Here is a 26,486-nt window from a genome sequence, read left to right as displayed (position 1 = left end):
TCTGTGTTCTTTTGTGTTAGTTCTCAACTAAGAAATGGTGACAGCAGGACTAATAGTCTTCCCCAGGGCAAAACATACCAACTGACTATTGGACACCATATGATTAGTTCTGAAATCATATAAACAGTAGTTCTTAAAAATAAGATTATTAACTTTATTTAATCTTGGTGCAGATTCTGCCTTAGTTCATTCCTCTTTGATCCTTTCTGGGGTAATGACACCCTGGAATAAAATCTTCTTCATGATAGTTTCATGATGTCCACATGATACCAACAGAAGTCCCTTTGGACAGAATTAAGGTTCATGATGGCTCTCATTTCAGAGAACAGGCCTGCTCAATGAGGAAACAGAGTCCTAAAAACCCAGAGGCAGATTGTTATAGCTGCAGCTGCCTGCTATTAGCAGCAGTGCTTTCAGGATCAACTGAAAGACGAATGATAGACAAATAACCTGTCTTTGAGGACAGAAAAGAGAAAAATCAGATTTAATACACAAAGCACTTTCTTTTCTTCTCAGAAATGTATTTTCAATTACTCTAGAATGAGGTTGGCAAACTTTTCCTCTAAGCACCAATAATAAATATTGGGCTTTGTGAGCTACACAGTCTCTATGGGAACTCTCAAGTTCTACGTTGGTAATGAAAAGAAACCACACATAAATGTTAACAAATGAAGTGTACTTGTAATAAAAGGTGACTGAGAAGGACTGGGTTAGTGGGCCAGGGTTTGCCAATTCCTGCTTCAGGTTCAGTACACTTAGGTACTCAAGTCAGATGAATACATGAATGCTTTCAAAACTTCCTTGGCTAGAAATGTTATTAGGAAAAACACAGCAAGACTTCTTGACAGCAAATCAGCTTTTCTTTTGTTGGAGCTTTATTCAAGGATGATACACTGACCGTGCTGCCTACTGTTCTTCTGGTTACTATAATAGAAGTTTTATGCCGCAGCTTCTGCTTGCAAGAGTTAATGTAGGGAGATGAGAGTGTAGTTCTAAGGTAGATCATATGGTTGGCATGGATTCAATCCCATAGGTACAAGGACAAGACACAGATGTCTGATTTTCATGTAACTACAGAGATACAGTCATCTACCTTCAAAATCAAAACAGCTATAAAACCACAAATTGCTAACAAGTACTCAACAAAATTTAGAAATATAATCATTCTAACTTTAAAGGTTTTTTTTTTTTTTTTGACCAAAATAAAGATCAGTAGCTAAAAAGAGTAGTGGAGTTCCTGTGACCATGCACAAGGCCTTGGATTTGATCCCCAGCACCACAAAACAAGCAGGCAAATAACAAGGTGCATGTCATTCCAGAGGCTGATTTTTCTTTCAGTGAGGATGCAGTCACTTGAAGTAACGGATAACAAACATCCTAAAAGAGACCTGACTATAGTTCATAATAGACCAACTAAATATAAAGGCTTAACTTCATGTATAATGTAATGCAGTGAAGAGAACAATGGGCTTGGCTTAATTCTAAAACCAGCTTTGATTATGACACTGTCCTCTTAGTGCTTAGTCCGAGCCCCTCACACAGAGGGAGGTGTGATACCTGTCTTTTCTACTCCACAGGAGTCTTAGGAAGAGCCCACTCAATGATGACTATGAAAACTCACATTAAAATTGGGTGACTTTTACATCAGCAACTGCAGTTGTTACTCCAAGATTATTTGTCTGCAGTCGTGGTTCAACAAGGACACTGCCTCAAAGGCCTGCTCACCACACAATAGATCACTTGTTAGGAATTAGTTGAAAATGCCTCACCTCTACCTGAGGTGATACCACTCAGGGAATGGTTTATAACTCAAGCTCATAAAATAATGTGTCAGTTATTTTGCTAATACAAACTTTCTAATTGTTTATAGTGAACATTTGTCATTGCAGAAGGATAAAAACAAGTACAAACTCCACACAACAGCACTTCAATAAATGGCCGGTAGTTCCATAGGTTATATTGCCTAGCAATTCCAATGCTGTCTCAGTTTTCACTAGTATATGCTCAATGTGTCTACAGCTAACAAATGCACAACTGCATTCTTCCTGGGAAAGAATTCTATGCACTTGGAATATCAAACACTGAAAACAACCTTAGAAACAGAATAAGGTAACACTGTGAAAAGCTTATTAACCATGCCAAGGAGTTTGCAGTAAAATGATCAGGAAACAGGGAATTTTCCCAACTTATAACTGGAAGGAGCCCTAGAAAGTACTGCTCACTATATACTGCCATTTAACATTTAATTTCATATTGCTTTGAAGAGAGTTCAAGGGATAAAAATGAATGTTGCATGACATCAAAAGTAAACAAAAATGGCTATGGAAAAATGAAGTCAGAGATAGTGTCTGTGGTGATTAAACCTCATTGTTAATTTGATTAGATTTAGAATCACCCTGGACATATATATACCTCTCAGTGTACCTACGAGAGTGTTTTCAGTAGAAGAAAGATGTATCATGAAAGTGGGTAAAGTCATCACATGGGCTTGCATCCCGAACTGCATAAAAAGGGGAAAAAAATAAAGCCAAAACCAAACAAAATAAAAACAATAACAACAACAACAAAACAAAACACCAGAGTACCAGCATTACTGGCTTTCTGCTTACCTACTGTGGATACAATGTAACAGCTGCGCTTCACTCCTGCCATCATAACTGTACCCTTGTACTGTCAGCCAAAATAGACCCTTAAGTTGTTTTTGTCAATTTATAAAGCAGTAGCCCCTAAGAGGCTATGTGTATGTGTTACACACATACACACAGACACACACTGGTGGTACTAAGTAGACTCACTGCGTTTATAAAAAATAAAAGGTACAAGGGAGAGATGGTTCATCATTAAAAGCATGTACTGTTCTTCCATTCAGTTCCCAGCAGCTATATCAGACAGCTATTGCCTGTAATTCCAGCTCCAGGGACTGCAATACTCTCAGTGAGCACATACACATTCCCATACCCCTCCCCATACACACACTTAAAAATAAATCAGTGGCAGGGCACATGAAATTAGAAGGAATAGTTATGGAGGATGGAAGAAAATTAGAAGGGAGGGAGAATGGGAAGATTTGATAACTTACTTTCCTAAAATATTAAAATATATTTGTGGTGGTTTGAATGAAGATGGCTCTCATAGGGAGTGGCACTACTAGGAGATATGGCTTTGTTGAAGGAAGTGTGTCACTGGGCTTTGGATTCAATTATTCAAGCTAGCCCAGTGTCTTCCTGCTGCCTGGCCATCTGGATATAGAACTCTCAGCTACCTCTCCAGTACCATGTCTGCCTGCATGCTGCCATGCTTCCACTATGACAATAATGAAAGAATCCTCCAAATGTGAGCAAGCCCCAATTAAATACTATCTTTTGTAAGAGTTGCCATGGTCATGGTATTTCATTGCAGTTAATAGTAACCCTAACTAGGATGGTATGTATGTATTTGTTGGGAGAGAGTAGCGTGTGCCATAGCATATGTGTGGAGGTCAGAGGATACACTCATAGAAATCAGTTTTCTCACTCTACCATGTGAGTCCTGGAGATCAAACTTAGGTTGTCAGGCTTGGCAGCAGGTGTCTTTACCTGCTAAGCAATCACAGCTGCCCAAGGATTTTTTTCCCCCTCCTCACAGAAGTGAGAAAAGCAACAATACACTGTCATTAAATAAAATGAAGTTAAGTCAATATGATCTGCTTGCTAATTTGAAACTAACTGGTGTTATTCCTCCCCATCAGTTAGTACAACTAATAAGAGTATTTGAATACTTAATAGGCACAATATTCTAAAGAAAAACAAATTACTTAGGAGAAACAAACTTTAACCTTCACCCAGATAACACAGGAGACTTTATATAGCCTCTAAGTAGAAAAAAAAAATATGATATGGGCAACATCTATAAAATGAAACACGGAACTCAATGCTTGTTTTCTGATATCATTTTTTTCAATTTCATATCTATAGTACCATAATTAGCTTTAGATAATACCCCATCTACTAAGAGGCCAGAGTTACAAACTGAAAAATTAAAAACACAACAATGTACATAGTTTTTGTGAATCTTATCACTTAGGTAAATCTTCCTCAGGTTTATGTGATCTAAGTATGTTTTGTTTCATCAAGTACACAGCTGGAGGAAAAGGCTGCAGAAAAAGAATACTGAAGGGGCAGAGTGCACCACAAATCTGCTCTAACAGTTCCTTTTTGGTATTTTTACAATGTTCTATTTCTAGCAATGATTTTATTTGAGCAAAGGAGTTCAAATGGTTAAAATACATTTGGAAACACTATTGTATGTCCCTAAGACCCACCCTGGGTGTAGTTAGCTTTCATTTTCATAACACAAAGAAGTGGTGAACTTCAACCCAAAATGTAGTCACTAACAAACTATATCAGTAGCTATACTAATGCTTGCTTACCTACCAATTTCATATTTAAAAACTATTACTGCAGGGCTAGAGAGATGGCTCAGAAGTTACAAGCATTGGTGTACTGACTGCTTTTGCTGAGGAACAAATTCAGTTTCCAGCACCCACATCAGGCAAGACAAACAGGATGGCACCATCAATAAACCATCAGGCTTTATATAACACTGTACCCAGTGTTATCCTATAGAACAGCACTGTCAGAAACAGTAAGTCACTAACCCTTGTGCGGCTCTCTAGAGTGTGAAATGGGTGGATACTGGCAGCAGTTCAGAATGGGAGGACAGGTGAGTAAAGGTCATGACTCACTGTGCTTGGGGTGTTTCTTACGGTGTCTTAGCTGAATATGTTCATTTCTGAATTCTTAATATTGGGTTGAGATGTCCAATGGGTAAAGGAGCTTGCAGCCAACGTGAGTTAGATCTCTAGAAACACCCCCCCACACACACACCCCTCCAAAGTCTATTATTTGGGGGCTGGGAATGTAGCTGTGAAAAGAGTACATGCCTAGCATGAATGATACTCCAGATTCAGTCCTCAGCATGACAGAAACCAAAGAAAACTTAACTATTACTTTGAGGATTTATATTTCCTAGTATTATTCCTCTCAAAGAAGAAACAGAGGCTTCATAGTCATTTGCAAGTGCTGTGAATCACTGAACTCTACCACTGTGTTAGCTGGGAAATTATCATTGAGTTTTACAGAGGCACGGAGAGGCTAAGTGATTCCTCAATATCACGTGACTATTAAAAGTGATACCTAGGATGTGAAACCAGGACAACCTGACTGACTTTCTAGTCTTGGCACTTAATGACCACTCGTTCACATGTAGCCAGAACTCCATCATAATCGCACTGCATAATAAATGAAAAAGCAAATAAATCTGGGTAAGAGACCGGGATCAACAAGCCTATACCCCCTCCTGGTAAGGTAAAGGGCAGGGCAGGGGAGAGAGAGAAGAATGTGCACATCACATCATCTACACCGACCTCTGGCTGAAGTAGACTGTACTGCTCCTTAGCTCTGTCCTGCATACCCTTGATAAGAGAACTACGGAACAGAGACTCACTCCAAAGTGGCAGAAGCCAGAGGGAAACCTGCCACCCATTTGCTTAGTTACTTTGTTCCAACATGCTTTCTAGTTATGAGGCTTCCCTTTCCTACTTATTCTTTTTCCTTTCTTCCTAGTCTGACTTTAGAGACCACACTCCAAAGGCTTCTTTCACCTTGAGCTTTCTTTATTTTTGACTAAAATGAGAGGAAAAAGTGTTAAGATTTCTGATCCCCACTCACCCCTTTCTTTTAAAAGTGCAGCACCAAATAATTTCTCTTAGCTTTACCAGTAAAGTGTCAACAACTGGCTAAAGAGTTAAATTGCCTGTTTAGTAGGCCAGAGCATCAGGACAGGGAGGCTTGTCATTCTAAAACAAGGGATAATATCCCTCCTTTGAAGCTTCTCAGATAGAGACATCTGTGTACTACCTGACTAACCAATAAAAAAGAGAATCAGCAAACAGAAACCTTAGCTTTTTCCAAAGGAATTCTCCAGATTCAGTATGCACTCATCATTCCTGTGTCTTCTTGTTCACTGCTTTGAAGGATAGTCCTTTTGTGACATTAAAGAGAAAGTGACTCATCTTAGATACAAATACACTAAGCAAACAACTGCTGATGTTCTTTGCCTCACCCACAGTTAAACGCTGAGTCTGACAGGCTGACCAGCCTGCTCAGTCCCTGCATACTTCCAGAAACCCATCCACACATAACACACATTCTTCTGAGGAGAGGGGAATCCAAATTAGAGCCTCATTCCTAAAATTCATCATCAACAATAAAAACTGAAGTAGGAAAAAAGGTGTCTTCCTAAGAGGATTCTTGAGGTGACAATCTTTGCAAAAGAGAGAAAACTCCTTTTCCCCCATCACTATGAATTTAACTTGTCCAAGTACTTTAATAATAAAATATATTAAAACATTTCAAACTGCATTTAAGAAATAAACAACATTCCTTTAGTTTTAGGTAATGCTCTTTGTATATTACTAAGTTATAAGGAAAAAAGTTCCATATTAATATCACTTAATTCCTAAAATAAGTTTTATAGTTGGCTCAAATTAACTGTAAAATAAACAGCAATCTAAAAAAAAAAATCATCTTCTTCACAAGAAAATTAATCATGCAGATGCTAACTTAGGATAATTTCTTAAGGATGTATGATCACTAGCATTGTGTTACTGCCAATAGTATCTTATGACTAAATACCTACTAGCCACTCCACCCCTCAAATCCTACCCACCAGAAACAAGAGGCCTTGAAGTCGTTCATGTAGTATCATGCTGACTTAGGTGAATCTTCACAAACCTTAGCTTTTTAAACTAAGTTTTAGGCCCACTTACATAAGGTTACAGACTTAGGTCTCTACTCACACAGTTGAGGTTGATGAGCAAACAGCTGTCCTGTGTCTTGAGACAGACATTAGCTTCCTGCCTTCCCTATCCTCATAAGCAGCTACTTAAAGTTTGACTTTTATGCAAGAAAACATTTTAAAGCCTTCAGTGTTTTACTGCAGCAGACTTCAGATTCATTCCTGTAACACATTTAACATGAAACAGAGTTGAGACAGTTAAAACTTACAATGTAAATAAACATTTTAATCATCTAAAGTTAAAGGAATGCTTTCCTTATTTCAGGGACACAAAGGAAAGAATGCAGTTAATACATAACCATAAGCTAACCATTCCTCTACACAGGGCCATAGGCTATGTTATCGAGAATTACTTTGTATAATCATTTGACCAAAGTTAGTTAAACTTGGTGTTCTTTAATTTTTCTGAAGCTTAGCTTATTTAGAATAACTGCCCCACCAGTTTGTTTAAAGTTAACTGCTACATCTTTACAAGTGGTCAAGGGCCTTCTGTGCTCCAAGGATAGCTCTGTAACAGCTCTTAAGAGACAGAAGTCCTAGTCTTATTCTTACAGCAGGAGTTACTACCTTTCTGTCTGACATGTGCCATGAAGACCTGCAGCACAGGTCCTGTTTCTGTCCTACAGTGCCACCACTGCTGTGGATAAATAAGGTGGGAGAAGGCTTCCCTGGAAAATAAGACTGCATTTCTGTAAGAAATACTTAATCCTATTCATACTGAACGGTTAAAATAAAAACAAGAAAATCACAATGTTTACAAATTAGGAGGTAATTACAGCTAAGATAAAATCCTATCTCCATTTCATTAACGTATACATAGGCAGTAACAATGACAACTTGCACTGCAGAAACAAAAGAAATATTTTAGTTAGAAAATTCCATTTTTAAAAAAACTATTCTCCTAGATAAAAATGGCATTACTTTAAAATTTGATGCAGAGACTAGTAAGATGAATCATCTGGTAAGGGCTCTTGCAGCCAAGCCTGAAGACTTGAGTTTGATCCCCAGAATTCACTGATCAAAGAACTGACTCAAGTTGTCCTTGGACCTCCACATGCATGTTGTGACATATGTATAACCCTCCTCAGTCCATGCTCCCCACAATAAGTAAATGAATGTAAGAAAACTGAAGCAGAGTGCTCTTCAGTGGTATTATTTCCCTTATTTTTAAATTCTAGCCTTATTCCTTATTCTTCATCCAGCAGGGGATGGAGGCAGATGCAGAGACCCACAGCCAAACATGAGGCTGTGGAAGAGTTGGGGATGAAATTGGGCAAACTGGAGGGGTCAAGGATACTACAAGAAGACCTACAGATTCAACTAACCTGGAACCATGGCAGGTGGGGGTGGGGAAGGGATGGGGCTAACAACATACAATCAGGGACCATGCTGGAGCTGGACCTAGACCCCTTGGCACATTTGTAGCAAATGTGCAACTTGTTCTGCATGTAGGTTGTCTTCTACTAACAAGTGGAGCTGGAGTTGTCTCGGTCTCAGTTCCTTGCCACTGAATCCTCTTTCTCCTACTGCCTGGCTGGGCCTTAGTAGTGAGGATATGCCCAGTCCTGCTGAGACCAGATGCCCCAGGATAGGGTGGTACCCAAGTTGGGGTTCCCTTCTCTAAAGAGAAGAGGAGGAGGCAATGGGGAAGGGGATTTGCAAGGAACTGGGAAGAGAGAAGGGTGGGGAACTGTGACCAGGAGGTAAATTTAATAAAAAAATAAATAAAATTAAGTAATTATAGCACTAAAAAAAATTCTGGCTTTGAAAGAGAGTTACACACATGGGTAGACTTTAGGCTTAGATGGCTCAATGCTTTTCTTTCTTATTGGCAATAAACTTTAGGTAAAATAAATTTCTATAAAATTGTCCTTGAAAATTCAGATAAATATCTTTTTTCTGTATGCAGATAGGCTTCAATATACCTATACTTATCTATAGTAAAGTTTAGGACAAGCTTTACTATTTCATGAATATAAGATAAATACTTAACAGATGCTGCATGATTTAAAAAAAAAACACAAGCAATAACTTTCAAGGTTGGTAATTTTTACAATTATTTTAAATACTTTACATTGTCTAATGCTAAAATACTGCACATATGCTATGCTATAAAATGACTTAGTTTATTCAAAACAAATATTTATAATCTACATGTATAAACACAAAAGATCTAAGAAATAATCCAACTTTTCACAAAGTTTGTAACTTCCTAGAAAACCTTTTACACAGAATTTTGCAGATGCATTCCACCCTCCTTCCTACAAGCATCTATACATTACACACTCTTTGCAGACTATAGAACTGAGTCTGGATCTTTCTCTGTCTCCTAAACCCAGTATTCTTGGCCTCAGGCTTGATTAAATGACAGGCTACAGTGATCCACAGTATTTACAGCAAGCCACTTCTGGAATTGAGTATCATATAGTCAAGTACAACACTAGTAAGTAAATAAGCTTTATCAGGAACATGACAGGATGTTTATAAATTCAGAAAGCTATCTCTTTGGGATAACAATTATGGGAACTTGGAAGGAGCAACCTCAAGAAAGTGGGGGAAAAAGAAAGACAACTGAAATACTGTTAAAGAGAAAGGAAAAGAGCAGGTTTATCTCAGAGGGTGCAAAAGTGCTTAAGACAAACTACAAGTTGATTGACAGCTTCTTGTCCAACACTAAACTCTTTAAAGCAAAGGGACACACATAGCAGCTGAAACAGGCTCCCTCTTGCAGTTTTGAGCTCACACAATTAAAGTCTTGAGACTAATCACCGGAGTCACTACAATGATTCAGGCAAAATTATCAGAGAGGGTTAAAGCTCATGGATGAAGATTATATGAGAGCTGGAGATACACCAAGTATCAAGGTGCGTCTCCACAGGTGACTTATGAGAACTTTGAAGAAGAGGACTCCAGCTGATCTCACACTAATCAGACAATGAAAATTTATTCCTGACAAATACACAGGTGGACACATGCCTCAATGTACAATGGTACAATGAGAAGCTCATACCACAGATGGATTGTTTCCTATCCTCAGTCATGAACACGGACAAGCCCAACCTGATGAATATTCTACAAAAAGTTTGCCACCCACTTTAAACACATTAATGTCTGTAAAAACAAATACAAATTAAGGAAATGTTACTAAGAACATGAGTGAGGACAAAGAAATGTGGCAGAAAATGTCACATGGTTAGATTTCCTGAACTGAAATAGATAAACTAATGAACATTTACTGGGAATATGGGGTCCATACCTGTATGTCTAGCATCTAGGTTGTATGGGCTGCACAATTGCATATATGTGTATACGTATGTTGAAGACAACTTCAGAAATCATTCTTTAGAAGACACCCACCTTATCTTCTAAGGCAGGGCTGGTTTCCCTGATGTAGGGCCAGCCCATTAAAGGGGGCTGCCTGGCCAGTGAAGCACAGGGATCCTCCTGTCTGGCTTCCTAGGATTCCCAGCACTGTGTTCCACTGTTTCCTATTATTTTTGGTTTAGGGGTAGTTTGTTTGTTGTTTGTTTGCATGGAGATGTGCAACTGAGTTTCAAGCCAGCCTGTGCTTAAGAGTAAGATGTGGTCTCAAAAAGCAAAGCAAGCAAGCAAACAACAAAAAAACCCAAAACTCAAACAGTATTGAGAAAACCAGTAAAAGCAGTTAGAGAATACTAGTTTTTTATTTTCTTAATCTGGTAACAGTAAAGTTCTTATAAAATACAATATCCTTGTTTTAGGTATTTATGAAAATATTCATATGCTAAAAGAATACATAGTAAAAGAATACAATATGATGCATGTTAAGTCAATTCTCAAGTCAGGAAAAACACTAATTGTTGGTAAAATACTTGCTGTGCAAGAACAGGAGTTGAGTTAGACCCTATAATCCATGCAAACCAACCAACCAACCAACCAACCAACCAACCAAGCATCCCCAAACCATAAAAACTGGAAAGAGTAGAACACAGTGCTGGGAAGCCAAACAGGAGGGCCCCTATTCTTCTCTGGCCTGACAGCTTCTTTTATTGGGCTGGCCCTGAAGTCAGGGAAATCAGCCCTGCCTCACAAGACAAGGTGGGTGCCTGGTAAGAAATGACTTCTGAAGTTGTCTCCTGGTCTCCACATATGTACACACACACACACACACACACACACACACACGCACACACACACAATTGTGCAGCATATACAACCACACACAGACACACACAAAAAACCCCAACCAGAATCAAAGAACATTCTCACTAGAATAATGCAATAATACTTTGGACAAACTATTAAGGGAGGCCAGACTCTGCTAAGTGGCACAACAGCAGTTACTTACAAGTAATTGCTATAACTTTCTATAAGCTTAAATTTCATAATATTTAAAAAAACACTGGAAGCTGATATTCTAGTGACCCCAAGCATCTAGTAAAACAAAACCAGATTTCCTATCTTACAATTGTATTCAAGCTCATCTAAGTTGAGCTGACTTATGATCATCACTCACAGTGAGTTACAGGACACAGTGGGACAGAACACCACAGGTGAGTGCTTACTGACACATGCCCCATAATGATAACAAGCTATGATGCTCAGATTTGCAATTTCCTCCCTCCCTCCCTTCCTTGTTGTACTGGTACAACCTTCCCCACACTTCACCACAGTTCAAGAGGTAAATCTTTCTACAGTGCACTGCCTTTCATAATTTACAAACATGTCTCCTTAAAATGCCAAATTCAGCTAATTTCTGGTTTTGCCCAGTATCAAGGCAGAACCAAAGCAAAAGCTAACGATCAATCTAGAGCACCAATGGAAATAGCAAGACACACCTCCCACTTAACAACCCTGTATGATACCAGTAAGGACTGAGGAACACACACATTCACTACAGAGCATTCTACATCTGGAGAAGAAAGACAAAGAATGTTAATCATTGATATCAAAACACTAGTGACAAATCACAACCATTTCAGTGACATAAAAGAAAAAGTGAAAGTAAAGGAGGGTAGGGTGGGTGGTGTAGTCCAGTGGTAGAGGGCTGCTTTGTCAGATTGCAGCTTCAATCCTAAGGACCAAAGACAATATATATGTATGGCCACACTGCTCGTAATTCCTTTCCCTTAAAACTTGCTGTAAGAAGTGTAAAACAGCAGTTTCTGTACTTGGAAAATCTCACAACGAACATAGTAGACAGGAGTGTGGGAAATTGCATACCCTGCTCTGTTTCATAGAAGAAGGAGATGCAAGAGCTCCAGTTCACTTGGCTGACAAGAATGGGGAAGCATTCAACTTCTTGGGCTAAACTGGATCCAGCTTTCACCAGGTCATCTAGGACAAGAGCATCTACAGTCCCTCAGCTGCTTTCAGACCTCTGCTTTACAGCTATGCTTTGCCTTCCTTTACACAGGTCTACAACAGACTGATCTGGTCTAATATTGTATCCATTGCCTACAATATTACCAGTTCTTTCAGAATACTCAAGGGCAAAACTTTTTTATTCCCATCCCAATTCCTACCTTTTCTTCCTATCCCAGGTAGTAAAAGCAGGTTAAATCCTCTATCTCTGGATCTCTCTATCAACTTTTATATTTTTTTTCTGAGATCTAAATTCAATGATCACTTCCTTGAATGCAGCAGGTAGATAATGTCATCTTAATCAGAATAAAATACATCATAAATAATACCAGACCAAATCCAACCTAAAATTTAAGCTATTTTAAACCCAAAAGACCAGATTTAAGAAATACAAATGTACACACACACACACACAGTTTCTTTCTTCAGGTATGAAGGTCCATACCTGCATATCCAAAGCACTAAGAGGCTAAGGCAAGAGGATGGCAAATTCCAGCTTTGCCACCATCTCCTCTGGGGCTAATAAGAGTGGCCGGTGTTCAAGCTGGGAGCCAACCTGGAGAAGATCAAGGCCTTTTGGGGGAGCTGTAGAGCTTAAGAGTAAAGCATGGAGAATGTGACATAGAGGTCCTCCTGGTTGAGCTTACAGCTAGAAATAAGCCATTCCCATGTCCAAATTATGTGTTTACTCTGAAGAGTGCAAAGATAAAGCTCAATGAGGAATGTCTTCAAACTTGCACCACCCAAAATATCTACCTCATGTCTCAAGAAAACTCTTCTGAGCTATTTAGGGTTCTTCTGTGGCTTGTTCTAACAGCCAAAATTCTATACAAACTTATTATTTTCTACTTAAAATAAGGAATTGGACTGAAGGAATCACGGTTTCAGTAACAAAAGCCTTAGTCTTTTTGCTGAAATACTTTATAATAGGGAAAAGACAAAAACAAATCACCAAGCATACTAAAATGTATCTCCTTCACAAGAGAAATGTTGCTGTTGCTGTATCATTTTACTAGTATGTTTTTATTTAGGAAGAAAATTCTTTTATCAAAATCAAATTGTGTAAGTATAAATTGTTGTTCTTAAGATTTTAATGCTATGACAAGCTTTGTTCTTACGAATTTAAAATTAAATAAAAACAAAGTATACAACTGGGGAGAGGTAGGACTTTACTAACCAAGTGTTGTACTTTCTAAAGGAGAATGTCTTCATTTCTAAATGAAAAGATCGTTTTATCTTTAATACTAAACTTTAAAAACAGGGTGTTTTGCCAATGTGGATGGGAGAAATCTCACAAGTCCCTACCCCTAATTGAAAAGCTACGGGTAATTAAGGATTGAGAGAGACTGTCTATTCAAGGGATAAGCCTCTGACAGCAGATCTGTTCCCAACCCATCAGTCCAAGACACGATACATGAGCTAAACACTACATGAACCCAGCAGGTTATATTTATAAAGGTACATGTAGATAACAATAACAATCAAAGAATAAGAAGGCATGAATTTGAGAAAGAAGCAGAAAAATTGGAGGAGGAAGAGGAGGAGGGAAATAGGTAAATATAGCACTCATATTACAATTTTCAAAATACAATTTTTTGAGAAAAGAAACTGAGGCTGCTTCTTAGCACATATATTTGAAGGGTGTAATGATACGTGTTTTATTAGGTTATTCTAACTTTTTATATGAAACAAACTGAATTTTGAATTCTTGTATTTTACAATTATGTTTGAATCTTAAAATTTCATTATTCTATGTCTTTTAAAAGGTTTAAAATGTGACTTACACAGAGAACACTGCAAATGGTTAAAAGTAAGAAATGAAAATATCACAACAGTTGGTCTTTAAATGACTAGCCCTTTGAGTCCAAAAATTATTCTCAGCTCTGAGTTATAGATATTAGTATTGCCCAGATACTTACATACCAGGTCCATCACCTTCCGCAACACAAATCACTCATTATGTAAGATGTGCAGTCTTAAAGTAAATAAACTGCAAGACCAATCTAGTCGTGTGAACAATAAGCCCCCACCCCCAAGTCTTAGCCAGTTAGGGAACCACATAAATTTTAAACTCTATCACTTACCTAACAGCAACAACAGAAGGCAGTAACACCAAGGTTGGGTTTCTTAAAAGCTTCCAACAATTACTGAACTTTTTTTTCCTTTTAGTTCTAAGTCCCTCTGACCATTCATCCTGGCTGACAGTTATCTCACAAACGCTATGGGCTGGTAGTGGGATAAATATATGTGAAGAAAACTAAATGCAGAGTTGTAGACATTTCTCAAAAAGAAAGCAGCAGTCAATAAGCTGTATTCTACCCTATGCAATTCAACCCACTACACTCTGTTTTGTTGGTCACTGTGTGGCATTTGTGTTTTAAACTACCAGACACATTGGAGGGCTTGTATGACAGAGTAATACTTAATTTACATTCTTTCCCTTTACACATCAAGTACACCAAATACAATCGCTCTCACAAAACCAACATCTTTCCCACCATTAATTTTTGTATGGTCAGTGGCAAAATGATGTAACAGTACAGCATACACTAACCTGGACAAAATTAGCTCCTTTCTTTCTTCTGGATCATTAGGTAATCAGCAGAAAGTTAAACTATGATAGTCTAAATGTATTACAGTAGATGACAAGTCCTTGATCAGCAAGATTTTTTGGTCTATACTATATTCTCTTCAATAATTTAATGGTACCCAAAAGCCATTTTAGTAAAGAAATTAACAAAAATTACAAGTGTGGACAAGGCAGTCTCTCCTTCCCAATTCGTTACATTGCACAATGTGTGTATTTTCACTATTTTTAATGCTAAAGTCATTACCACTTTTACCAATTTTGAAGCTTCCCTTAATCAAGATAAAAATTAGAAACACATTAATTCTGAAACTACTTAACAGTCAATTAGACTGATCTAAACTGACCTGACCTCTATACTGCATGGCCACAACCTTGATAACTCAAATTCCTGATGTAGGAAGAACAGACATGTTTAACTCCATCACCCTCAAACCAGGCTTTTCTCTTTTGATTTGTTTGTGGTTTGAAAAGTCGCAAAATGAACTGCTAGGTACTGGGCTTTCTCAAGTCAGCTATAGCCCAATTTCTACTTCTCTAGCACAGGGATCAGTAATAGTTCTTTATTGGTCTTAAAGTTAAAATCCACTGGACTCCAGCATTGGCCTAAATACAAGGGAGCTAAAGTCCAAGGCTAGAACCAAAGATTAAAGAGTGGGTAAAAGTGTTTGCTGCACAAGTCTCAAGACTGAGTTCAATCCCTGAAACACACATTTAAAAAGTTGGATATGATAGCATATACCTACAATCCCAGCACTCCTATGGAAGTTTATGGGCCAGCTAGCCTGGAGTATAGAGTGGCAGAAAGAAGAGAGACTACTTCAAGAAGGTGGATAAGAGCCAATTTCCAAAAGGTTCCCTGACCTCTACACACAGCTGCCCACCAATAAATGAGTGAAAAACAAAGGTCAAAACCAAGTTTTTTTATTTAAAATAAATTAGAATGGGAGTCAAAGTTTCGAGATACAATGTAAAACACTGGGAATCTTCTGCAATGATTGTTGAGCACCTTCTGTTATGTGACCTTGAGATGAATGTCTCAAAGCCCAGAATCAAAAGCATCAGAGATATAAATCCCTTACCTACTCTATTCCTAAAGAACTGGTTCCTGAAAACCATTCAAAGCCAGCACTTCCTAGCTAGTGCTCAGGGATGCTTAAGACGCTTCATGAATCATAAAAGGAAAGGTAATGTTTACCACAGAACACAGTAAATACATATTTACAGTGGAAATGAAAGTGGTTTTAAATTATTGTAAAGGTGTTACCTTCAAAATATTTCTGTCTACAAACAGGCCAAAGTGTACACCTCCAAAAGATATCCTTCTTTGTTATCTTTGGTATAATCTTAGTTTGAAAAACATTTAATACAAGAATGTATTCCTTTGGTAATCCTTAGTTTGAGAAACAATTTAGGAACAGAGCAGTGGGGTTCACTGCGTAAAAGTATTTGCTGCACAAGCCTGAGGATGCAAGTTTGGTGGACAGAGAGAAGTGATTACCCTTTGAGAGCTCTCCTCTGCCTCCACACACATGGTATTCGGGCACCCACCCTTACACACATCACAAAATAATAAACAAACTGTAAACCAAACATACTTATATAGATGTAATATACAAAAACTGATGTTTGCTGAATGTTGGTTCACACTAGGGAGACTAGAGTGAAGCAGGAAGTTGCCAAAAGTTTGTGGCCAGCTTGGGCTACATAGTGAAATTCTGTCTTAAAAACAAAAAACAAGAAGAAAGAAAGAGTAGAAGAAACCCACATTTAGTGATTCAGGAAAACTCCAACTTTTCATTGTTTTTGATATGTCCAAGTACCACAGGGTGGCCTTGAACTACTAAACCACTGCTTAGCCTCTAGAGTACTGAGATAGGGATGCAATTACCATGCCTAGCTAATGCCAGCATTTAAGACTTGTCTCTTTTTTGAGTTTTGAGTCATCATATTCCCAAATGATTCTGTAAAGAGGTTGGGGGGGGGGAGGGAAATCCCATTGTAAACTTTAGAAAAACAGCATTTGCAATTTTAGTACTAATAAATGCTTTTGGTCAGGTAAATATAACAAAGTTTGCTGGGGCTGGGATGTAGCTCAAATGGTAAAGTATCTTACCAGCAGACATGAAATCCTGAGCTCAACCCCAAGCAAAATATAAACTGAGCGGTGTCACACACTTAAAACTCCAATACTTGGGGGGAGGACCAAAAGCTCTATGTCATTCCTGGGCTAGACAGCAAGTTTGAAGGCATCTAAGAGTCTTCCTTGAAAGCCATGGTTATTAATTAGTTATCAACAGCTAGTAGGGACCAAGTAGTATTTATCACCTTCTTACTATTTAAAAGGATAACTAACTCTTAATGGTAATGCTCAAATTAACAATACTCAAATTTAAGGGGAAATTAGGTAATAATTCAAGGAGGTGGAGATTAAAGCATGTATGAAGAAGTTATGAAGATCAGCTATCTTGAACTATTGCAGCAGTACTCTCCTGCTAGGTGATAATGGTCCATTGCTTACCTTTTGTTCTAAACTGCTAGACAATTATTGTAACATTAAATAAAAAGGGTACAGGGACTTCTAATTTTAATACTATAGAGGAAAATGTTGCTCTCAAAACTCACAAAATCAAGATAGGAAAAGGTAAAAGGAAAAATGGCCACAATTTATATTTTCATATGAAACCTATGTACAACTATGTGACACTAACACATTTTAAATTCATGCAACAAGACAATAAAAAGTATGAGAGCCAGTGACAGTGCAGCCTGGCTATGATTCCCAGAACCCAAGTAAAGATGAAGGGATAGAATCAATTCCACAAAGCTGTCCTCTGACCTCCACATACATGTGCCACAGAATAATAGCAAAAGCTTTGTCTTCAATAATCACATATATTCATGTACATGATGAGGGAAAAGGATGGCAAATGACTTGGCAAAGGGAGAAAAGGCACATGTAAGCCAATGAATGAGCAGAAAGGTGCCCAGAATAGTGTAAGCCTTTTCCACAGACACACAGAAGTTGTCTTAAAAAGAAAAAAAAAAAAAAAAAAATCAACGTGCCCCAACCCCTTTGGATGTGTATAAGAAAAAAAAAAAAAAATCAACGTGCCCCAACCCCTTTGGATGTGTATGTATGTGGGTCTGTGCAAGTGCTGGTGCATGTGCATGTTGGGTATGAATACACATGTGTGCATTTGTGTGTACATCACACATGGAGGCCAAAGCCTGACACTAAATGCTTCTCTTGATCATTTTCCATCTTAGTATTAAGGCAAAGTCCAGGGCTTGCCTATTTGGGCAGTCTGGTTAGTCAGCTTACCTCAGGGATTGCAATCTCTGTGTCTAGAGCACTGGGGCTACAGGTGGTCTGCTGCACCCTGTCATTCTATGTGGTGCTTGGACAGGAGATTTCTGGTTCTCCTGCTTGTGCAGGAAGTGCTTTTTCCTTTCCAATGCAGAGAAACAGAAGTCTGTCAGAGAAAACCTAGCCCTCCTCTGTTCATCATGCTCCCCTCACATGAAAGGACTTAAAGAACAAACCAAAGTTGAGTTTCTTGGGCAAAATAGATGGAGCAAGGAAACATATTTCCAAGAAACTGTTACAGGCTATAAAAGAGATGGGCTCTTGCAAATAGTACCATTGTGAAATCAGCTGCCCAGGAGAAGGTAGGTAGTGGTTTTAGTGAAAATACAGAAGAACTCTTTCTGAGAGCCTACGCTGTAAAGGTAGTATAACTAAACATTTGGAAAATTTTTTCAAAATCATCTAAATTTTGAAGAATCACAATTTTCAGCATGTCACATTTAAGTCTTGGGTCCATATTTAGTTCACTGCACTTATGAAAATGTCTATTGTGTAACATAACCAGTGAAGTCAGTACTCTCTGGCTCACTCCACTTTTGGTCCTACTTCTAAGGTTAAGTAGAAAAGTTGTGGCGCGTGGGCGCACGCACGCACGCACGCACACACACACACACACACACACACACACACACACACACACCTACTTCTCTTAGGGAGAAAAAACCTCATTCACTTACCCTGCCCTAATTATTTCCAAAGGTGAACCCGATCCACATGAGAATTCTGCCCATGCTTCTCTCCCACACTGGGAGAAGAGCCCAGAAAGGTCTGCCACACCAGCCTGGGGCTGGGAGCTCCATGGGTACTCCATCTCCTAGATATTTCTTTGGTTGGCATAATGAATCAGAATTTCACGGAACAAAATTACAAAAGGACTGTGCTCAGATTATTTCAAGACATTCACACTTTGCAAAAATGAAAACTTCTATCTGTAAGTCACTTCTTATCCTGCTTTTTATCTTTCTGAACTTTAAAATCAACTCCCATGAAGTCCATCAGAAGGTTGCATGCCCTAGTCAGCAATCACCTGCAGATCAAGTAAAGGATGTAAGGGATGTGTCTCAGTTAGGACTTTACTACTGTGATGAACACCAAGACCAAAAGCAAGGTGCAGAGGAAAGGCTTTATTTGGCTTGTGATTTCACATCACTGCTCAACATTGAAGTCAGGGCAAAAACTCAAACAGGAGTCGGAGCTGATACACAGGCCCTAGAAGGGTACTGCTTATAGTTTGCTCCCCATGGCTTTCTTAGTCTGCTTCTTATAGTACCCAGCCAAGAGTAGCATTACCCACAATGAACAGGTTTTCCAACATCAATCACTAATTTAAAAAAATGTCCTAAAGCCTTACTTGCCTGTATAGCCTGAACTTATGGGGACCATTTTCTTAATTGAGGCTCCCTCCTCTCAGATAACTCTAGCTTATGTTAAATTGACATAAAAACTAGTCAACACATGATGAAATAACCAGATTTCTTAAGGTCATGACTTTAGAAAAATTCCCAGTTCGGCTGAAGAAGTAAGTCAGTGGCACAGTACTTCCTCAGCATGTACAAGTCCCTGGGTTCCACTCACAAACATCCAAAAAGATAGAATAAAAATGCTGAGCTGTGTATAACATGTTAGCTAAGGGTATGCCTATCTTACCTACTTTCTATTTACCTGGAACATTACTCAATAGTCTTTCATCTCTTTCACTTTGTTTAAGGTCCTAACAAACAGCAGGCAGTATCCAAAGGATTTACTTGCAGTACAATATCATCTTTCCTCTCTTTATCAATCAACATTATCCCTTCTCTCGGTTACATGCAAAGGTTCTGGCCAGTAGAAAATACTCTTCCAACCATAACTTATTTTAAGAAATACCATAAATCTAGATCAAATGACCATAGAGCAGTGAGCTGGATTATCATTCTCTCTGTACTGACAAGCACTCTAAATTATTTAGTGCTTTCTCTGAAAAAGTTAAGGTACTGAAAATGCAAAATAGCTTCTACTCTGTCAACGACATAGTCTCTGTAAATGATTTGTTTGTAGTCTGAGAGTTCTACACTATCAAGAACAAACTTTCAAACTCAGGAATGCAATCAGAATGCATATTAATGGTTATACTGAGGATGTAATTAAATTTGCATTAAAATTAGAATGTTTCTTATTAAGAAGAATGAATCAAGTATACTGAGGACAAATCAGTAACTTTAACTGTTAATTTTTTTTTATCTAATAAAATATTTCACTTGATTGTCAAAGTAACACTGAATATAAAAACATTGTATTATCTAAATGGAATTCTTAAAAACAAATGGACAAAAAGGACCTGGTAACATATTTCCTCTTAAGGGGCATTTGATTACTTAAGAAAACTATTCCAGATGGATAATAATAAAATAATTTCTAAAAATGGACAAAATAATCTCCATCAAATTCCTATACACATTTGTCAGTAAATGTTTGCAGAGGAGGGTGAAATTGTGTGAGATTCAATAGGGATATAACAATAGTAATGTGAGTTGCCAGACAGCGCAGGGCCGATACTAATATGAACTCACAGTGATTGTAATCACCTGAACATGGGCAGCAAGTTCTAAGCCAGAAGAATTCCCATTAGTGAGATGGGAATTTAGCACATTCAGCAATTCCTAATCTATAAGATATCTACAACTTATAATCATGCCAAAATGAAGAATTTTCCCAAGAGTCTCACAGGGCATACAAACTACAATTAAAACCAAACTCCATGCCCAGAAGAAGATGGCTAACAAGAGTAAACTCACTTATATATTTGCAGGTTTGTTTTATCTTCTCATTTTATCTTTATATTCTCTGTTCATTTTTAGAATTATTGTTTTGTTCATATTATATTTCACATTTTGTATGTCTATGGGAAAATATGTATCTTTCTGTCTTTATTAGCTTCTTGAAGTTTAACTCTAACTTTGTTAATTTTTTGTTGCTCATTTGCTTGTTTTATCTTTTTTGACCTTGTTTTATTTAATAGTACTTTATCTTACTTTATGCATTGTATGTACTTGTCATGTGTTTGATACATATTTATTTTCTAATGAGCGCAATCACAGGCATGTGGCTTTATGTGATGGGATATAGAGAAGATAAGGGAAGAGTTTTGGAAAGAATGGTAAACAATATACAGCCTAATAAAAAACCTATACTAAATTAAAAATTAAAAAAAAAAAAGAAAAGCTTTTCCAAATGTAACAAAATGCGGTCATTAAGCACCGACAGTGAGTGCCTTTTTTTCCTCTAGCTCATATGCAGCATCCTTCTTACCCTTATTTGACATAAAACCATCTAACACTTAGGACAACATTACTATTCAATACTGAAATCTTTGACCCTACCTCCAATTCCTGAAATAGATTCTACAGTGGAACTACTTTGCCCATCTCAGCGTTGAACTCCTGGACTCAAGTGAATCCCCATTTCACCTTCCAAGTTCCTGGGCCTAGAAAACCATCATCCCAACTCATCTCAGCTTGCCAAATGGAGTCAGAGATATAATGAGAACACTCACTAAATCAAAACCTAGTGAAGTGTAACCTAACATCAAAGAACACTTCAGTGGAAACCCACAATCTTTTGGTGGTAGGTTTGAGGTAGGGCAGAAGGAGAGGGAAAGAAAAGGAGTCCCTCGTTCCAGAGACTATGTGAAGTCTATTGTCAGGTGAAAATCAAGAACTCCAGCACACAGAACAAAATTTGCTGTACAGACACCATTCGTTTTACAGATATATTTTCAAATAATGTTGAAGCAGTAATCACAGAGCCACACTTAAAGTCTGGGAATTTAGGATCTCAGGTACAGTCTTACTCTATTCTTGGATATTTTCTGGAACTCTCACAAAGACTTCTGTTTATAGTGAAGATAGCTGAACTTCTAACATCCCCATGATCTAGAATGTGACCTTATCGACTCTAATCCTGTCTTTTAGCTCAGGAATTTTCCTGTATGCAGGTATTACATTTGTTTGATGTGTAGATGCACATTCTTATGAAATCAGAGGAGTCAGTTCGCTTTCTACCATGTGGGTCCTGAAAAGCAAACTCAGATCAGTGGCCTTGGCGGGAAGCACCTCCACCATCTGGCTCCTCATTTCCATTTCTCAGCAACCCTTTGAAGATCATAGCTCAGAGTCACACGTATGATTACTGTGAACACAATAAAGCACAGCTTTACCTTGGGAAACTCATACAGATTCTTGGGTGTGATTTATCCTTTCCCTGAGTGCCTCTCTCTGCACTTAAAATCACATTTAAAAACAAAACAAAACAAAAATCATCCTTTTAATAAACTCCCATCAGTTACATAGTAGTCTATCTTGAAATTTCTCATTAAAGTCAAGGACCCAGCCTTACCTGAATGGTATATGGAAAGAACTCAGAACGGCATCTGGCAGGTGCAGGGTGGGGAAGGACTCAGTTCTCTTTTAGGGCAGCCTCATGGAGTCTGACCATGCTCCAGTGAGCATACAATTAACACAAATTGGACAGACTGACTTTTTTCCGTTCTTCCCTCCCTCTCTCGCTTCCTTCGTTCCCACCCTGCCCCTCTTTCATTTTTTCTATTCTTATGTTTACTTTTTGAGGAGGAGGTCCCAAAGGTAGGACAAGGACATAAATGGACTGGGAAGTAAATGTGATTAGGGTGCACGGTATGCAACTCCCAGATAATTGATAAAAATATTATGTTGAAAACAAAAACAAAAAAAAAAAACCCAACACAAGAAAACAAACAAACAATTCAAACTGTTAGAGACAGCAGGGAGCTGGCCTTACCTTTTGCCACCATTGACAGTTCTAGCAAAGGATCATTTCAATTGTGGGTACTGCTCCAGGAAAACATGGCTTTTATAGTTTATGAATGAAAAAAAAAAAAAAAAGGTATTCTAAGTGTTCCAAAAAATTTAAAAGGAGGAAAAAAAAAAAGAAGAAAAAGAAAAAAGAAGAGAGATACTGTCTCGAACTGGAGAGATGGCACAGAGATTATGACTACATATTGCTCTTGCAGAGAGACCAAGTTCAATTCTCAGCACCCACATGGCAGATCCAGGGGATCCAATGCCCTTTTCTGACCTTGACAACAGGTACACACATATTACACAAACATATACACAAACAAGGTAGTCATATACATAAACAAAAAAGACTCTGCTGTCCAAAGACATACAGCTCCTAGAAAAACAAACAAACAAACAAAATCAAATGCCCCATTCACCTGCCACTTGTCATTTTATGCTCCTATGCTCTGGTTTCAGTGTTCTAATGAGCAACTGGGAACAAATCTCTCTCCAACACAGCTCTATTAAGTTCTTTCTCCAGAATCTTTTGGTGGGGGGGTTGGGAGGTGAGGTTGAGAGAGGGTCTCTCACTACATAACACCAATACTAGAATTACAGGTGTATCTCCATGTCTGTTTGTCTGTCTGCAAAACCGTCTACTGGAAATTCACTTAGGTATCTTATTGCCACTGCCAGTAAAGAGACAATGGGGTAGAAAAGACTAAAGAAGCTGCCAGCAAACTCACAGCGGGACAAGATTAGAACAGAAGAGGACTTTTATGAGAAATGCTTTGCCTGAATTGTCCCCTCTAATCTTCACAATGACCTTTGGAGGTAGAAACTTCAGAGGTGAGGAAATTAGAGAAGTCATAGAACTGGCTCATGTCACACAGCTGGCAAGTCACTGTAGTAGTCTGTTTTCTGTCCCTGTAACAATATACATGCACACTTTATATAGAGGCTACTTAGCTTGTTGTTTTGAGTCCAAGAGTCCAAGAGTGGGTGACCCCAGAGGTTTGACCTCTGGTAAGGGCAGATGGCACAGCAATTGGCAGGAGCCATGCAGAAAAGAAAAATCACATGATGAGACAGGAAGCCAGATTATGAAGCCATGGTTGCTCTTTTATAACTACCACCCTCAGAGGACTTCACTCCCACAGACCAATTCACTCCCTTCTGACCTAATTATGACCTCAGTGACCCAATTACTTTGTACAAAGTCATCATTTCTAAAGAATCTAACACTTTTCAGTACGGTACACTTAAGTTTCTCACATTTGAACCTCTGTAGAACTCAAGCACTAGTCTAACCACTACAGGGGTAAAGCAATGATCTGAACAGAGACTCCATCTAAATATGATCTGAACAGAGACTCCATCTAAATGACCAAGCAATGACAGAATGAGACAGATTCTGATATATGAATCATGGTCACTACTAATTATTCATTTCAAGAGACATTTCACTCAAGATCAAATATTAAGCATACCTGGGTTGATTGTAGACACACAAACAAACACACACCAATGAGGGTGTGTGCACACAAGCATTTCTTCTAATTCTTGTTCTACCAGTTAATAGATAAGCAACCTATAAAAAGTTCCAGAGCTGCATAACTTGAATAAGAAATAGTCACAATTATCTTCTGATAAGAAAGTCAGCAAACTACAATACAGTATGAAAAACAAAAACGAACCAACCAAACAAACGAACAAACCCCCATAAACCTAACCAAGGAAGGGAAGTTGCAGAACATGACTTGTTATGCTGCAGGAGAGGATTATTTTATGATGGCTGCAGCCTGGTTAGTATTTTAAACCAAAACAGACATTCTGGGCTTAAGAAAGGACAATGTTATGATTCAACTGAGTGTAAGCAGAGTGACAGTGGCATGCTACTCCTGATGGCTAAATACCTACAGGCTAGATTCTAGTTGGCCAAAAGAGTAATAAAACACAATTCAAGCCTTACACAAACATCAACATCTAGAGTTCAAATGAGGCAAAAGGAGACTAGGTAAAGAGCAGAGATCAGGCAGCTACAGGGAAGACTAGTCACTTCCACAGACTACAATTCCACAGCTATACAAATGGCATATTGACCCAAGAAAATGCCTAGAGGTAGAGACTAATTTCAACTTAACATATATTTGAATGTGAAATATGAGGAGACAAATATAAGCACTGCATGGTCCCTATTGTACCGTGCTCTAGAATAATAAAGGCAATGTACTGAATTACCACCATCCTGTATGATGAGTGAAAAAAAAGAAGTTGTAAAATCTGAGTATCTTCCTGTCAGGAATATATGAAAGGTCTATTTACACCAAGGAGAACTATGTAAAGGTAACTAAGGCAAGGGATAGGGTATTTGGAAAGAATGTATGTAATTCATTGAACCAAAACACACACACACACACACACACACCAGTTTGACACATGAAGACAATAGATGAAAGCCTAAGACCAGGGTGCACCTTTTACAAAAGCCTTCAAATGTTAGGTAATAAAGGAACCTACACACATGGATAACCTAGTTATCAATGAGCCACATGGAGTTTTAAAGATTTTTATTTCACTTAGTTTTAATTAATTTTAATTTAAGCTATCATTACTTACAGTGTTAAATAACACTGGCCTATTGTACATGTAACTTCCTTAGCCAATAGCAATGGGTATTTCCCCTCATGAAAAGGATGAACAGGTATTGAGTTAGGAAGGCCGGGTCAGAAAGGCGAGAAAATTCCATGGTAATCTGGACAGTAACTATGAAATGAGAGACATGGTCAAAGTCTTTCAAAGCATCAATGGCTTAAATGAGCCACACAGTAGGATGGGAAAAGTAGGATCAAGGATGAGGTATGAATTATAAAGTTCACAGTGTAACTTTTATTTATTCTTTGACCATTTCATACACATATGTATTTTGGCCAGAATGTCCCACTTCTCTCTCTAGTCAAAATCTTGCTCCTCTATTTAGATCCTTTTTTATTCCCAATATTTCTCCTTCCTACTTTTAGATCCACAGCAAATAAATAAGTAAATAAAGTAAGTAAGTTAAGTTATAAAAGATATTGTTGGGATACTTGACAAAGCTGAAAAGAGACAGGTTAGGTAAAACTATTCACAAACACCAACTCATGGATTTTGATAGCTTAATCTCACTAAGAAAATATTCTGGTCAAAGGAAGCACAAAGTCCTTGGGGTTATTTGTCTCTTAACTTGCTGAGAAACGATTCCCATACACACTGAGTATGACACAGCAAGCCAAACTGGAACAGAGGACAGAACATAAGGGTAGAATAGGGCCAGCAGAGCTCCTGAACACTTCTGCATAAATGTCTGAAATAAAATCAAAACAAAATTTTAACCTTAAGTAAAATGTCTACAAATTAGAGAAAAATGATAGCTAAGTAAAAAAACTATAAACATCTGCAAATGCCGTTAGTGGGGGTTTAGGAGCAGAATAGAAGGCAGAACTGGTCATGGGCTTGAAAAGTCAAGAGAACTGGGGAAAATGTGATTCAAGAGGGAATCAGAAGCTAAAGGAAA

The 26,486-nt window shown here is 38.1% G+C and overlaps 1 protein-coding gene across 6 annotated transcripts in view; it reads right to left on the bottom strand.

Moving 5' to 3' along the window:
• Positions 1–26,486, bottom strand: part of Zfand6 (zinc finger AN1-type containing 6) — a 67,244-nt gene that overhangs the window by 25,038 nt on the left and 15,720 nt on the right. For 3 of the 6 annotated variants that reach the window (XM_021167613.3, XM_021167612.3, XM_029479078.2), the window contains exon 2: positions 6,839–6,999. The exons of the other annotated variants lie outside the window; for them this stretch is intronic. The gene's annotated coding sequence lies outside the window, so the exon portion shown is untranslated. The remainder of the gene's footprint in view (positions 1–6,838; positions 7,000–26,486) is intronic. 6 annotated transcript variants of the gene reach the window in all.

This window comes from Mus caroli, unplaced genomic scaffold, assembly GCF_978045245.1.
Source record: "Mus caroli unplaced genomic scaffold, Mus_caroli_1 scaffold_8, whole genome shotgun sequence".
Taxonomy (NCBI): Eukaryota; Metazoa; Chordata; class Mammalia; order Rodentia; family Muridae; genus Mus; species Mus caroli.
This window is presented reverse-complemented; position numbering and strand designations above follow the sequence as displayed.